Below are 15837 nucleotides of genomic sequence, written 5' to 3'. Positions count from 1 at the left end.
CACACCCATAGAAAACTCAGCCACATTGGTCAGTCCGATATACACACACCTGATACACATACTAACACCACTCCCACACACCCAACACAATATAAAACACACACCAACAAGCCCCTACGACCCAAAATCATTGACGAAGGCTAGAGACAGAGCACAGAATAGAGAATCCCACAACACAGAGGCACACAACACCATCACCCACACAGAATCCACGCACCAAACACCACACACCACCACACGCACCACACTCATCACCACAAACGCCACCCCACACCTCAACCACACCACCCCATGGCACCCCAAAGACACCCCAGGTTCAGTGACGCCGAACTCAGGGTCATGGTGGAGGAAATAGTCCGTGTAGAGCCCCAGCTCTTCGGGGCACAGGTGCAGCACACCACAATTGCCAGGAAGATTGAGCTATGGCAAAGGATAGTGGACAGGGTTAACGCGGTGGGACAGCATCCACGCAATCTGGAGGACATCAGGAAGAGATGGAACGACCTACGGGGGAAGGTGCGTTCCATGGTATCAAGGCACAACATAGCGGTGCAGAAGACTGGCGGCGGACCCCCACCTACTCCCCCAGAATTTACCGCGTGGGAGGAGGAAGTCTTGCACATCCTGCATCCTGAGGGCCTCGCAGGAGTAGGCGGAGGAATGGACTCTGGTAAGGCAAATCTTCAATACTGCTTCCCACCCCCACCCCACCAGCATGCCAAATCATACCCCCACCCTCACCCCCTCCCCCATCACACCAACCCCTAGCAAAAGCCTCACCATCACAACCCACCCATCCCAACACCAAGCCCTGCATGCGACCATAAAGCATGGACACCCATCACCAAAGCATGCCCACTGCACATACACATCACCCCCACAAACCACCCTCACAAAAGCCCCCACAAGGAAATGCCTGCACATGGGTACACGGACACCCACCCATCACACAAAATCCCACACACAGAAGCTATAACCATACCTTTATACCCCTGCAGGACCCGAACGCCACCACACCGCCATGGAGGGTCCAGAGATGTCCATCCCAACCCCAGAAGAGGCCCCCAGCGATGACAGCAGCTCTGTCTCCCTGGAGCCAGACGACCAGCCCGGCCCATCGGGGACCTCTGGACAGTCGGTTCCCCACAGACAGCCACAGGCTACACCAGACCCAACCCCCTCTGGGAACACCAGCACAGCTCCCACCAAGCGGGCCCATGCCTCTGTCTCCAGGGCACGTAAATCAGCGGTGTGTCCACCACTACAGGGCACCCAGGTTGACCCACCACCCCAACAACAACAGGGACCTGGGGGCAGTGGTAGTGGGCACACCGGCCAGGGGACAGAGGCCCAGGGACACTGGGGAACTGGGAGGGCTGCTGTGCGACAGGGGGGGGGACAGGCCCGGGGAACCGACTCTCCAAGAGGCCCTCTCCTCCATCATGGGAGCATACCACCGCTCCCAGGAGACGATGGCGACGGTACTGGCCCGGTTCCAGGAGATCTAGGAACTGCAGGAGGAACGGTACATGGGGTTCAGGGAGGAACTGAGGAACATCGGTTCCGCAATGGGGACCATCGTCCTGGCCCTTACCCAGATCGTCACCACATTGCGGGACCATGTGGCACCCCAAAGGGCCCCTGTCACTAGCCCAGGCCAAGAACAACCTACCACCTCTGCCGGCGCTAGTGGACAGGAGGCCCCCACACAACGACAGGCCACCAGAACCCCACCTCCTGCAGAAGAAGAACCACCCCGCAAGCGGAACCTGAGATCTCACAAGAAGACACAGTAGGATTGCAAGACCCCCGCCAGCCTAAGATACCCCCTGATGTCATCCCACTGTTCCACATTGTCACCCTGTCCAACCTTGAACTGCGCCTGCTCCATCCTTCCACAGGCATATGGACAATGCACCTGTGCGACTGAGAACTGGACTCTGCCATGGACATTACTCCACCCCCACCCATCCCCGCTTCCCAATCATTTACCTATATCTTGCACTTAAAATAAATCACTTATTCCACTTAAATAAACAGGAGTCTGCTTGTATTCTTAACAAATGTATTACACATAACGGTTCAATAATGTCCAGGTACTTTGTGATGACAACATACCAATTTCAATAAGCTTTAGTCCATGGGCAAACAAAGCTGAAGTCAGGCAGTGGGTCATACAGCTCTGAAAAGGGAAGGGAAAGTCACAAATCAGTTAACAGGAACTGGGGGGAAACACAGACAGTGGAGACGCATGAGGCCTTAAGTAAATGTAAATTGGGGTGGCTGTTTCTTACCTGTGTGCTACTGAAAGTATTGTTGTATGACTGTATCCCTGTTGTCCGTGTCGTCTCCGTCGTCTTCCTCCTCTTCACTCTCCACAGGCTCCACAGCTGCAACAACACCACCATCTGGACCATCCTCCTGCAGAAAAGGCACCTGGCGTCGCAATGCAAGATTGTGAAGCATACAGCAGGCCACGATGATCTGGCACACCTTCTTTGGTGAGTACATTAGGGATCCCCCTGTCATATGCAGGCACCTAAACCTGGCCTTCAGGACCCCGAAGGTCCTTTCTATGATCCTCCTAGTTCGCCCATGGGCCTCATTGTACCGTTCCTCTGCCCTGGTCCGGGGATTCCTCACTGGGGTCAGTAGCCACGACAGGTTGGGGTAACCAGAGTGACCAATTAGCCACACACGGTGTCTCTGTAGCTGTTCCATCACATAAGGGATGCTGCTATTTCGCATGACATACGCGTCATGCACTGACCCAGGGAACTTGGCATTTACATGGGAGATGTACTGGTCAGCCAAACAGACCACCTGGACATTCATCGAATGATAACTCTTTCTGTTTCGGTACACCTGCTCACTGTCTTTGGGGGGAACCAAAGCCACATGGGTCCCATCAATGGCCCCAATGATGTTGGGGATATGTCCAAGGGCATAGAAATCACCCTTCATTGTAGCCAATTCGCCCACCTCAGGGAAAATAATGTAGCTCCGCATGTATTTCATCAGGGCAGACAACACTCTGGATAAAACCTTAGAAAACATAGGCTGAGACATCCCAGATGATATGGCCACTGTTGTCTGAAATGACCCACTTGCCAAAAAAATGGAGTACTGACAGAACCTGCACCAGAGGGGGAATCCCTGTGGGTTGGCGGATGGGGGACATCAGGTCTGGCTCCAGCTGGGCACATAGTTCATGTATAGTTGCTCTGTCAAGCCGGTATGTAAGTATGATATGTCGTTCTTCCATTGTCGACAGGTCCACCAGCGGTCGGTACACGGGAGGATTCATCCTTCTCCTCGCAAGTCCCAGCGGACGGTGCCTAGGAAGGACAACATGGAGCACAGAGTCAAGCAACCCACAGGTTCGTTCACACAGCTTGCACAGTACACGAATCGCTATGCATGGAACGGCTTGTATGAGTGGCAATGCAAGGCCTAGGCCTGTGTGACGCAGTAGAAATCATGCCATGTGGGCCCTTGAAATGGCAGCTTCCTGACCTGTGAAGTGTGACAGTGGGATGTGAGGTCACTGCGCTGGCGTGGCACACCGTGGCGGTAGGCGGTCAAAGACCGCGGCGCACAGCAGCATTGGTTAACATTGAACCCTATGGGTCTCAGGAGCCAATGACGATGTGCGCCGGCGGTCGCGATACGCACCGCCGCGGGCGTGACCGCCATTTTCTATCTGATTAATCACTCGAGACCTGATCATCCACAGGAGAGGACCTATACTCCAAGTGCTGCTGTGACCTCGGTCTGGGAGATACAATGGCTGCTGCAACTGGGGATAGGGCCCCTGCCTTCACTTCCGAAGAATTGGAGAAACTTGTTGATGGGGTCCTCCCCCAGTATGCGCTACTCTACGGTCCTCCAGACCAACAGGTTAGTACACAGGGTGCACGCTGAATGGGCTATGCCTGTGTTGAGTGGGGTGTATGTAAGATGGTGGGGAGGGGAGCGAATGAGGAGTGCAACGCACGACAGATGGGAACATGTGCCACATGGCAAGGTTGGGGAGGGGGGGCCACTCACATCTACCATGCAGAAAAGTGATGATATTTCCTTTCCCACCCTGTAAATGTCAAATAGGTTAGCGCCCATCAGAAGATCGACATTTGGCGTGCCATCGCCAAGGACGTCCGGGCCCTGGGGGTCCACAACAGACGGGGCACCCACTGCCGAAAGAGGTGGGAGGACATCCGCCGCGGGACCAGAAAGACCGCCGAGTCTCTGCTGGGGATGGCCTCCCAACGTAGGAGGGGTGCCAGCCGCCAATTGACCCCCCTGATGTCCCGGATCCTGGCGGTGGCATACCCCGATTTGGATGGGCACGTGAGGACATCACAGCAGACACAAGGGGGTGAGTATCAGCACATTCTGCTATCTTTGCGCGCAGTGGAGGTGTCTGGGTTGGGGAGGAGGGCTGTGGGTGACTCAAGGACAGGGCGCTTTCTGTAGGCTAGTCCCCTCCGTTAGGCATGGCCCTGTGCCCCCGCCCCCCACCTCTGTAGGGTGCCAAGTACAGCTATCCATGGTCCTGCATCACCCATGTGTGCATTTGTCATCCATAGACCTGTGGGCCTAGTCACAAGAACTGAGTAGTGTACCCAGATTGCGCAGCGTAGTGCAGGGGGCTTCTGTGTCTGTCCTCTCCGCCAACGGTGTTGCCAATGCATGCACTCAACCTGTCTTCATTTCTCCCCCCCACCCATTTTCTTTTTTTTCCTGTGCATGTGTGCATTAGCATCATCAGGCGGAGGAGAAGTGGCATCAGCGCATGAGGGAGCTGCATCTCACATGGCCCCGGAGGGCCATGCAACCGACTCCGAGTTTACCAGTGAGACGGAGGGCGAGGGGAGCTCCACAACGGGGACCCGTGGAGACGTCAGCGACACCGACACGTCCTCGGAAGGGAGCTCCCTTGCGGTGGCGGCAACATCCGTGCCCACCGCCACAACAGGTACAGCCGCCACCCAGCGCACCAGCCCCGCCCTCCCAGCAGCCCCTCGGCCTTCGCTCCGTGCCCGCTCACCCAGGAAGGTGGGCATCTCCTTCGCCCCAGGCACCTCAGGCCCTGCCCCAGTTACCCCTGCTGCCCTCAGTGAGGAGGTCATTGACCTCCTCCAGACCATCATTGTTGGGCAGTCTACCCTTTTGAATGCCATCCAGGGTGTAGAAAGGGAGGTGCATCGGAGCAATGCATACCTGGAGGGCATTCATTCGGGTCAGGCTGCCCATCAGCGATCGTTCAACGCTCTGGCCTCAGCACTGACGGCAGCCATTGTCCCTGTCTCCAGCCTCCCTCTTCTAACTCCCTCCACCCAGTCCCAGTCTCCTGTTCCTCAGCCTATCCCATCCACACCATCAGACCAGCCTGCACACACCTCAACACCCAAGGGCAGCTCATCCAGACATAAGCACCACAGATCCCACAAGCATTCACACAAACAACATCCAGATGCAGACATGCCAACAGTCACTACCACCTCTGTGTCCCCCTCCTCCTCGTCTCCCTCCTCCCTCCCTGTGACGTCTCCACTCACACCTGCATGCACACCACCATCAGCCAGTACTTCCATCACCAGCACACCCTCCATTACAGTCAGCACATGTGCAGTCACCAACCCCACTACCATTTACACGTCCCCTGTGTCCTCTCCCACTGTCTGTCACCCCCTCTTCCAAACCACACAAACGCAGGCAGCCACCCACCCAACAGCCATCCACCTCACGACAGCCTCCAGCCCAAGCACCTGCACCCAAAGACAGCACACTTGACTCTCCTACAACCACATCCTCTTCCTCCACTCCCATACCCACTGCACCTACCCTTCCCATTGCTCCTAAAAAACCTTTCCTCTCCAAAACTAACCTCTTTGCATCACCTGACCCACCCCCTCCATCTGGTAAGAGTCCAAAAAGCACCTCAGCCACCACCAGCCCTGCATCTAGTATCACCATAGTGCAGGGCTATTGGAGTCCACCAGCTCCTAGGGAAGGAACATCGGCCAGCAGCAAGGGGACAGCCAGCCCACCCCCTGGGAAGAGGACAAGAAAAATTAAGGGCCGGCGCGAAAAGCCTGAGACGGCTGCCACCAAGGAGAGTGGCTTTGCCACGTCACCTGCCACATCATCTAAGGGAGGCAAGGGCCAGAGAGCTGCAGTGAAGGAGGGCAAGGGCAGCAGGGCGGAGAAGACATGCAGCAGCCGAGCGCACCAGGAGGGCCCCACCAGCCCCATACCGGGTGTGAGGGACGACACCCACGGGCCCAAGACTCCATCACAGGAGGGCCCCGCTACCGCAAGGTCGGAGGGAGACTAAGCGGGGAGTCTTGGCCAGGTCTGGCTCCCTTGAAAGACAGGACAAGCACCGCTGAACAGGGCCCCGCCAAGACAGGCACCGCTGAGCAGGGCCCCGCCGTGAAGAGCACCGCTGAACAGGGCCCGCCTTGAAGAGCACCGCTGAACAGGGCCCCGCCGTGAAGAGCACCGCTGAACAGGGCCCCGCCGTGAAGAGCACCGCTGAACAGGGCCCCGCCATGAAGAGCACCGCTGAACAGGGCCCCGCCAAGACATGCACCGCTGAACAGGGCCCCGCCGTGAAGAGCACCGCTGAACAGGGCCCCGCCAAGACAGGCACCGCTGAACAGGGCCCCGCCGAGACAGGCACCGCTGAATAGGGCCCCGCCGTGAAGAGCACCGCTCCGCTGGGCCCTTCCTGTCAAGCACCGCTCCGCTGGGGCCTTCATCTCAGGCACCGCTCCGCTGGGCCCTTCCTCTCAAGCACCGCTCCGCTGGGGCCTTCATCTCAAGCACCGCTCCGCTGGGGCCTTCCTCTCAAGCACCGCTCCGCTGGGCCCTTCATCTCAAGCACCGCTCCGCTGGGCCCTTCATCTCAAGCACCGCTCCGCTGGGCCCTTCCTGTCAAGCACCGCTCCGCTGGGCCCTTCATCTCAGGCACCGCTCCGCTGGGCCCTTCCTCTCAAGCACCGCTCCGCTGGGGCCTTCATCTCAAGCACCGCTCCGCTGGGCCCTTCCTCTCAAGCACCGCTCTGCTGGGCACCGCCGTCTCAAGCACCGCACCGCTGGGCACCACCGTCTCAAGCAGCGCTGGTCCACTGACAGTGCCGGTTCTGTGTCGAGCAGGTGTTCACGAAGCACTCTGGGCACCATGCCTCCTCCAATACCAGTGGAGTCGGTTATCCATCTGATGGACTGTGGCTTTGCACTCCCCAGGATGGTACAGTGGGCATGGAGGCCCCTCGTGGATCTGGCGTCGTGGACTCATGTGGCTGAGGTGCCCCCCTTTCCCTTCCCCCTGAGGTGCCTGTTGTTTTATCATCTGATGCCCCTGCAGTGTTCTCTCCAATGGTATCCGGTCTCCTGTGTGGGCTTTGCCCATGTGTTTGTACACATTGGCCCACGGACTATGGATATTTAAGGGACTGTGCAGGACTTATTGACTATGTTTATACTTTGCACTATGTTCATTATTTCTTTTGTATATTTCAATTGGCATATTTACCATGACTTCAATGAACCTATTTTATACATACATTTTTAACTAAATTTTACTTATGTCTTTGCATTCTTCCAGGGGGTTTGAGGGGTGTCACCCTGACTTGTTGCTCTGCATTGGTGTGTAGGTCTTGGGGGGGTGGGTTGGGGGGGTAGGTGTACCGCGTATGTGTGTGCACGTAACCTTTCCTCCTCCCCCCTCCCCTGTGTCTCACCATTGTCGTCTGCGACGGCGTTCGTACTCCTGGTAGATGAGCAGGTAGACAATAGGCGGTTGGATGTGTAATTCGGGCTCCATGCTGTCCTCCTTCCTCGTGGAGTGTGTATAGGTGAGCGTTTTCCCGTTCGTAGTCTGTTTCCGCTGTGTTTTTATCGGCGGGGCTCCCGCCCCGGCAAAGGTGGCGGATTGGTGAGTTGTGATAGGGTGGGCGGTACATTGTCTGCCGACTGCCTGTTGGCGGTGACCGCCGCGCTGTTTGTCGGTCCCGCCGTGGCGGTCGGAGTGTTAAAATGGCGGGCTGTTTTGGCGGTTCCCGCTAGGGTCAGAATTCCATTTTTTGGACCGCCTGCCTGTTGGCGGGTTGGCCGCAGCTTTATCACCGACCGTCAGGGTTAGAATGACCCCCAAAGTCTCTTTCAAGCACAAAGTACCTGGTTTGAGTGAAAAGGAGGAGATGCGTGGAAAATAGTGTGTGCGTCGGTTTCACCCCTTCACACACGGACTTGCCTGGTTATTTTCCACTCGGGGAAGACGTTGCATCGATTTCCGGTGCGTGGATGGGTCTTCTCTTCGGGTTGCGGGGTTTTCAGACGCCCGGGGGTCTGTGCGTGGAATCTTGGGCTTGTTGACCAGCTCTGCGTCATTCCGGTGGGCGATGCAGGGAAATTTCTCCCTCACGGTAGGCACTGCGTCAATTTCCCCTCTGGAAGTCGGGCGGCGTTGTCCCAAGTGGGCCTTGCATCGAAGTTCCGGTCGCACCGCAGGTGCGCCGTAGATCTTTTCCTTGCGAAGTCGAGCGGTGGCGTCCCAGTTCGGCGAGCGGTGAATTTTTCACCGCGGAACAAGCTGTGCGTCAAATTTTTCACTGCACAAGGAGTCCAGTTGCAAGAGAGAAGTCTTTTTGGTCCTGAGACTTCAGGGAACAGGAGGCAAGCTCTATCCAAGCCCTTGGAGAGCACTTCTGCAGCAAAGGAAGAGAGCAGCAAGACAGCAGGCCAACAGCAAGGCAGCAATCCTCTGTAGAAAGCAGTCAGGGTGCAGGTTCTGGTTCAGGTTCTCCAGGAAGTGTCTAAGGTGGTAGGGCAGAGGCCCTGTTTTATACCCAAGTGTGCCTTTGAAGTAGGGGAGACTTCAAAGAGTGACTTAGAAGTGCACCAGGTACCCTTTCAGTTCAATCCTGTCTGCCAGGGTCCCAGTAGGGTGTGTGGCAGTCCTTTGTGTGAGAGCAGGACCTCCACCCTCCCAGCCCAGGAAGACCCATTCAAAATGCAGATGTATGCAAGTGAGGCTGAATACCCTGTGTTTGGGGTGTGTCAGAGTGAATGCACAAGGAGCTGTCAACTAAACCCAGCCAGACGTGGATTGAAAAGGCACAGAAAGATTTAAGTGCAGAGATAAGCTTACTTTCTAAAAGTGGCATTTCTAAAATAGTAATATTAAACCAACTTCACCAGGCAGCAGGATTTTGTATTACCATTCTAGCCATACTAAATATGACCTTCCTACTCCTTTCAGATCAGCAGCTACCACTTCAACAATGTATGAGGGCAGCCCCAATGGTAGCCTGTGAAGGGAGCAGGCCTCACAGTAGTGTAAAAACAAATTTAGGTGTTTTACACTACCAGGACATGTAAACTACACAGGTACATGTCCTGCCTTTTACCCACACAGCACCCTGCTCTAGGGGTTACCTAGGGCACACCTTAGGGGTGACTCATATGTAGAAAAAGGGGAGTTTTAGGCTTGGCAAATACTTTTAAATGCCAAGTCGAAGTGACAGTGAAACTGCATACATAGGCCTTGCAATGGCAGGCCTGAGACAAGGTAAAGAGGCTACTTAAGTGGGTGGCACAACCAGTGCTGCAGGCCCACTAGTAGCATTTAATCTACAGGCCCTGGGCACACATAGTGCACTCTACTAGGGACTTGTAAGTAAATCAAATAGTCCAATTTGGTGTGATCCAAGGTTACCATGTTTAAAGGGAGAGAGCATATGCACTTTAGCACTGGTTAGCAGTGGTAAAAGTGCGCAGAGTCTAAAAACCAGCAAAAACAGTGTCCAAAAAGTGGAGGGAGGCAGGCAAAAAGTTAGAGGTGACCACCCTAAGGCTGTCAGGTCTAACAACCCTGTTCTGAAGTCTCAGGGCCATTAAGACTTCCTTCAACCCTGCACAGCACCAGGACTCTGTAGTCTGTGAGTCTTGCCCTGCCAAGTTTTGCTAAACCTGGGCCCTTGAAAGGTGATTTCTGCTTTGATGATTAATCAAAACTGACACATCGATACTGCTGCGCTGATCAGAACTGGTGCATTTCCACCTCACAGCAAAGCACGCACACCTTCAGTGCTGCTTGATGCAGAAGCTTCCCCGAGTGCACAGCTCCACAATAACACATCGATTATCTTCAATGCTGCTCAAAGCTGAAGCTTCCCCAAGTGCCCCTCAGGATGACAACACATCACGTGCATCGCAAAGGGGTTAATCAACGAGGCCTTCATTGACTGCATGGATTGGAACCAACTCCTTGCCTCCATCCACAGGTCCAGTGCATCGCCTCCTCTACTCCATGCATCGAGCCTTCAAAATCTACTCTTCTCCCATCCAAGGTACTTTTTCAGGAGAACTTGCACGAGTACTGTAGCCAGCCTTCTCTCCATCGTGGACAGCCGGAACATTGTATTTACCCCGGTCCAGGGTGACCTCAAGTTACCTCTAAGCGCCAGAGACTTTTCCTATCTAATCTTCAAAAATTCATAACTAGACTTCTATTTATTGGATGTTTAGGAATTTGGTTGTGTTTTAATCATAGAAATATCATCTGTTGTTCTGTTGTATGTTTGTGCTGTTTTCATTGTGTTACAAGTTAATCGAGTGTGAGTACAGGCTTTCTTTCAGTGTGGTTGTATCTTACGCTGACTAGAATGGTGGTTCCTGCTTGTTCAGGGTGCATACTAAGACAAACCGAAGCCCCAGTTCTAACATTGGTGATCAGCGGTGAGGATAGGACTTGTGTTTGTACAATGCCATATCGTAACTCTTTGTTCACTACAACTCTATACTAAGACCAATTAGATTTTTCTTCAATTCTCCCTGACTGGTGTTTTTTTTTTTTCTGCTTAGTTATGTCTCACTCTGGAAAAGTAGCACCTGGAATAATTGATTTTGAGCTTGCCAGGTTAGAGGTCTACATTGTGCTCAGCTGAGAGATTTCTGCAAGGAGTTTCAAGTTTCTACAAGAGGTTGCACCAGGAAGTTGGAGCTGCAGAAAGCCTTGAGAGCCAAGACAGAGACCCAGGTTGCAGGGGATGATATACCAGAGGAGGAGCAGGACATTCCTGAGGAGGAAGATGACCTGATTCTGCAGTCTGATATGGCTCTGGAACTACCTATAGCGGTGGCCAACAGCTTGCCAGGAGCAGTAATGGTTCCCAGACTCCAGCGGTGGCCAGTATAGTGCTGGGGGAGATGTTTTCCCCATTTAATCTGGGGAGGGCGTATAGTGGGGTCAATGTGTGTAGGAGGCTGGCATGGTTTGTACTGGGTACCCTGGGTACTTACACCTCACACCAGTTATCCATTGTTAGTGAATGTAGTAATTTTCTAGCAGCTTAGGCTGATAGAGGTAGCTATAGCAGAGCAGCTTAGGCTGAACTAGGAGACATGCAAAGCTCATGCTATACCACTTATAGTTACACAGTGCTTATACATAAGTAAATACAATACTCAGTGTTACCAAAAATAAAGGTATTTATATGGGTGACACAGTACCAAAAATATCTTAGAGACAATACTCCCTCTGGAGGTAAGTATTATACACAATATATACACTAGACCCCAAAATTAGACAAGTAAATAGTCATAGAACAATGCAAACAGTAGGAAAGCCTATAGAATGCAATGGGAGAAAATAGGTATAGGGGCAACACAAGCCATATACAAAAAAGTGGCATGTGAATCACAAGTTCCCCCTTAGACAAGTGCAGTGTGTGCAGAATCGCTGGGAGAGGAAGAATACAGTAAAGGTAAGTAAATTACCCCACCCCAGAGCCCAGAAAAGCAGGAGTAAAGTACTGCAAGTTTCCTTAGGACACACTACACCTCGTTTTTGGGAATTTGCAGCAGCCAACCAAGTCTGCAAAGAACAACTGCTGGATTATTGGACCTGAAGACCTGCAAAGGAAGAGGACAAAGTCCAGAAGTCGAAAGAAGTACCAGGAAGGACAGGAGCCCCTGCCAACCCAGAAGAGTGTGCAAAAGAAGAGTCCCCAGTTAGTAGAAGACTGCAGCAATGCACCCTAGGAAGATGCCAGTGGGTTCCTGCATAATGCAAAAGATGTCCCGCGGCGTGAAGATCGTTGCAGATGAGATTTTGTGTTGGAAGGCACCAACAAGCATTGGCTATGGCAAAAGTGCGTTTTTGTCAAAATGGTGCTGGATGGACCCAGGAGGGACCTGGGGGCCTCAACTCTGTGTGAGGAGGAAGAGGGGGCTCTCAGCAACATAGAGAGCCCTCAGGATGCCAGTCAGCACCCCCAGAAGCTGCAGGATCTGGGTTCAAAGAAGGTGCAAAATGCAGTCAATGCAATGCAGCACAGCAAAAGAAGGTCCCACAACTCAGCAATTTGAGCATCACAGGGTGGAGTGCTGGGGACCTGGGCCAGGTTGTGCATGAAGGAATTTTGCAAAGAATGCACAGAGGCCTCAGGAGGCAAAGAAGACAAAATACATAGGGGTACTGTTGTTCTCGGGGAAGGCAAGGTCTTAACTCCTCCAAATTGTGTCAGCAGGACCTCATGACAGTCTATGTTAATGATGTCCACCCTCTGTGTCCTTAGGAGCATGCTCGTTGCCGTGAGAGGAGTCCCAGGTACCAGTCGTCACCTTGGAAGGTGATTGCTTGGAGCAGGGGAGTGACTCTGTCACTCCACAGGAGATTTCTTTGGTCCTTCTGGTGCAGGATGAAGACAGGGAGTCCCCAGAGCATGCATACCATGGACACTGTTGCAGTTGCTGACTTGGAGCTGAGGTTGCTGAAGAAAAGTGTCTCTTGTAGACACTTTGTTGCAGTTACAGCATTTGTGGGAGCAGGCTGCTGTTGATCCGAGGTCAGAAGAATCTGAAGTTGTTGCAGAGGATTCCTAAAGGAAACTTGCAAGCAGAATCTGAAGAGAACCCACAGGAGAGACCCTAAATAGCCCTGAGAGGGGGATTGGCTACCTTATCAGGTGTGGACCTATCAGGAGGGGTCTCTGATGTCACCTGCTGGCACTTGCCACTCAGAACCCTCCAAAGTGGCCCCACACCTTGCAAAGCAAGATGGCTGAAGTCTGGGACACACTGGAGGAGCTCTGGAAACCACCCCTAGGGTGGTGATGGACAGGGGAATGGTCACTCCCCTTTAGTTTTGCGCCAGAGCAGGGGTCAAGGGGGTCCGTGAACCAGTGTAGACTGGCTTATGCAAGGAAGGCACCATCTGTGTCCTTCAAAGCATTTCCAGAGGCTGGGGTGGCTACTCCTCCCCAGCCTGTAACACCTATTTCCAAAGGGAGAGGATGTAACACCCTGCTCTCAGAGGAAATGCTTTGTTCTGCCTTCCTGGGACTGGGCTGCCCAGACCCCAGGAGGGCAGAACCCTGTCTGTGATGTGGCAGCAGCTGTAGCTGCAGTGCAAGCCTCAGAGAGCTGGTTTGGCAGTACAGGGGGTCCATGGTGGAGCCCCCAGGATGCATGGAATTGGCTCCCCAATACCAGATTTCCAATGGGGGGACAATTCCATGATCTTAGACATGTTACATGGCCAGATTCGGAGTTACTATTGTGAAGCTAAATATAGGTATTGACCTGTATGTAGTGCACGCATGTAATTGCGTCCCCGCACTCACAAAGTCTGGGGAAATGGCCCTGAGCGATGTGGGGGCACCTTTGCTAGTGCAAGGGTGCCCTCACACTTAGTAACTTTGCACCTAACCTTCAGCAAGTGAAGGTTACACATATAAGTGACTTATAAGTTACTTAAGTGCAGTGAAAATGCCAGTGAAATAGTGTGTGCACTATTTCACGCAGGCTGCAGTGGCAGTTCTGTGTAAGGGTTTGTCTGAGCTCCCTATGGATGGCAAAGGAAATGCTGCAGCCCATATGGATCTCTTGGAACCCCAATACCCTGGGTACCTAGGTACCATATACTAGGGACTTGTAAGGGGGATACAGTATGCCAATTAAAATTGGTAAAAGAAGTCACTGGCCTACAGTGACAAATTTAAAAGCAGAGAGAGCATAAGCACTGAGGTTCTGGTTAGCAGAGCCTCATTGACACATTTAGGCACTACACAGGCATACACATTAGGCCACAAACTATGTGCCTCTGGGGTCCTGGCTAGCAGGATCCTAGTGAGACAGGCAAAACACACTGACATATAGGTTTGTATCCATGAGCACTGGGGTCCTGGCTAGCAGTATCCCAGTGACACAGTAAAAAACACACTGACACACACTCACAAACAGGCCACAAGTAGGGGTAACCATGCTAGAAAGAGGCTACTTTCCTACAATATGCCCTCGAGCACTGCAAAGTATAGGCAATGGGTCACCATAATGGGCTTGGTGTTGAGGCTCTGAGGGATACAGGTACCAGCATGACTATGGTAAGGTGATTCCCAATGCATTCCACCAGGTTGTGGTGGTTGTCAACAGCGAGGGTCACTGTCCTGTGTCCCTTGTTCCATTTGAGTGGGGGGGTTCAGGACTTTTGAAGGTTGCTGCGAGACCTGCCATGCCTGTGCACTGTTTAGTGAGGACCTTGAGTGCACTGGCTGGAAGGAAGTGGAGTGCAGGGCTTATGTTGGGGTTACCTGATTGGATCCGTGCTACGACAAGGTCCATGCCTGTCCAGGGTGGGAGCCAGAAAGGGCTGGAGCCCGGAACAACGGCCCAGCCAGTTGCTAAGAATGAGAAAGGCAGAGGGCATGGGAAACCAGCCCCTGAATGTACTCCCAATGAGACAGAGGTGGCACCTGCGGTGGCCGCTCCAGAGTCCACTGACAAGGAAATTGCTTCTATTGGTGATCTGCCTACATTTGCTGGATGGCATGTAAAAGGAAGACCCACCAATGATGACTTCGGTAGAGCAAAAGGGGAGTGTCCACCCTTTGAAGGCATGAGGCGACAGGCCGAAGCCCAAGCAGCAGGTGATGTCTCTGGGAGTTATCACATTTACTGGAAGGACATCCTCCTTAACAATGAACCTAAGATTCCTCTGCATGGAGCAACAAGGGCCCTTGGGGTCTCCCAAATCTAAAGGGCCTTCATTCTAGAGCTGGAACATACAAATCCTCTGGCAGGACACCTGGGCCAAGACAAGACCTTTGCAAGGCTTGTTCCCAACTTGTTTTGGTCAGGATCAAAACATCCTCTGCTACATTCTGTGAGACTTGTGTAACCTGCCAGGCCTGTAGGATAATAGGGCAGAGGCTTAACCCCCCCTTAATCACCTGCATGTTGTTGCCACACCCTTTCAGTGGGTGGGCATCAACATTGTGGGGACTATGGATCTCCAGGCTTCAACAGGCAACAGGTTCATCACAGTTCTGGTGGATCATGGTACCCAGAGCCAATCTCTCTGATGACCATTATTGCAGCTGCAGTGGAAAAAGCCTTGGTGGGGATTGTTACCCAAGTTGGTTTCCCTAGGGAAGTTGTTTTTGACAGGGGCACAAATTTCATGTCTGCATACATGCAGTCAATGTGAAAGGAGTGTAGAGTAATTTACAAGTTCTCCACTCCTTACCATCCACAAACAAAAGGGCTTGCTGAGAGAGTCAACAACACCTGAAGTGCATGATTAGAATCCTACCTGAGGCCCTCAGGAATATGTGGGACTCCCTTTTGTAATGCTTGTTGTTTGCCTACAAGGAGGTACCACAGAAGGGAGTGGGCTTCAGCCCCTTTGATCTTCTGTATGGGCACTCTGTTAGAGGACCTCTGAGTTTAGTCAAGGAAGAATGGGAGCAAGTTCCCAGGAACATTCCTCAGGATGTAATGTGCTACGTGCTGGTCTTCAGAAGCGAAATGGCTGAGTTGTGGAAG

The sequence above is a fragment of the Pleurodeles waltl genome, chromosome 2_2 (genome assembly GCF_031143425.1).
Source record: "Pleurodeles waltl isolate 20211129_DDA chromosome 2_2, aPleWal1.hap1.20221129, whole genome shotgun sequence".
Lineage (NCBI taxonomy): Eukaryota > Metazoa > Chordata > Amphibia > Caudata > Salamandridae > Pleurodeles > Pleurodeles waltl.
Note: the sequence above shows the minus strand (reverse complement) of the source record.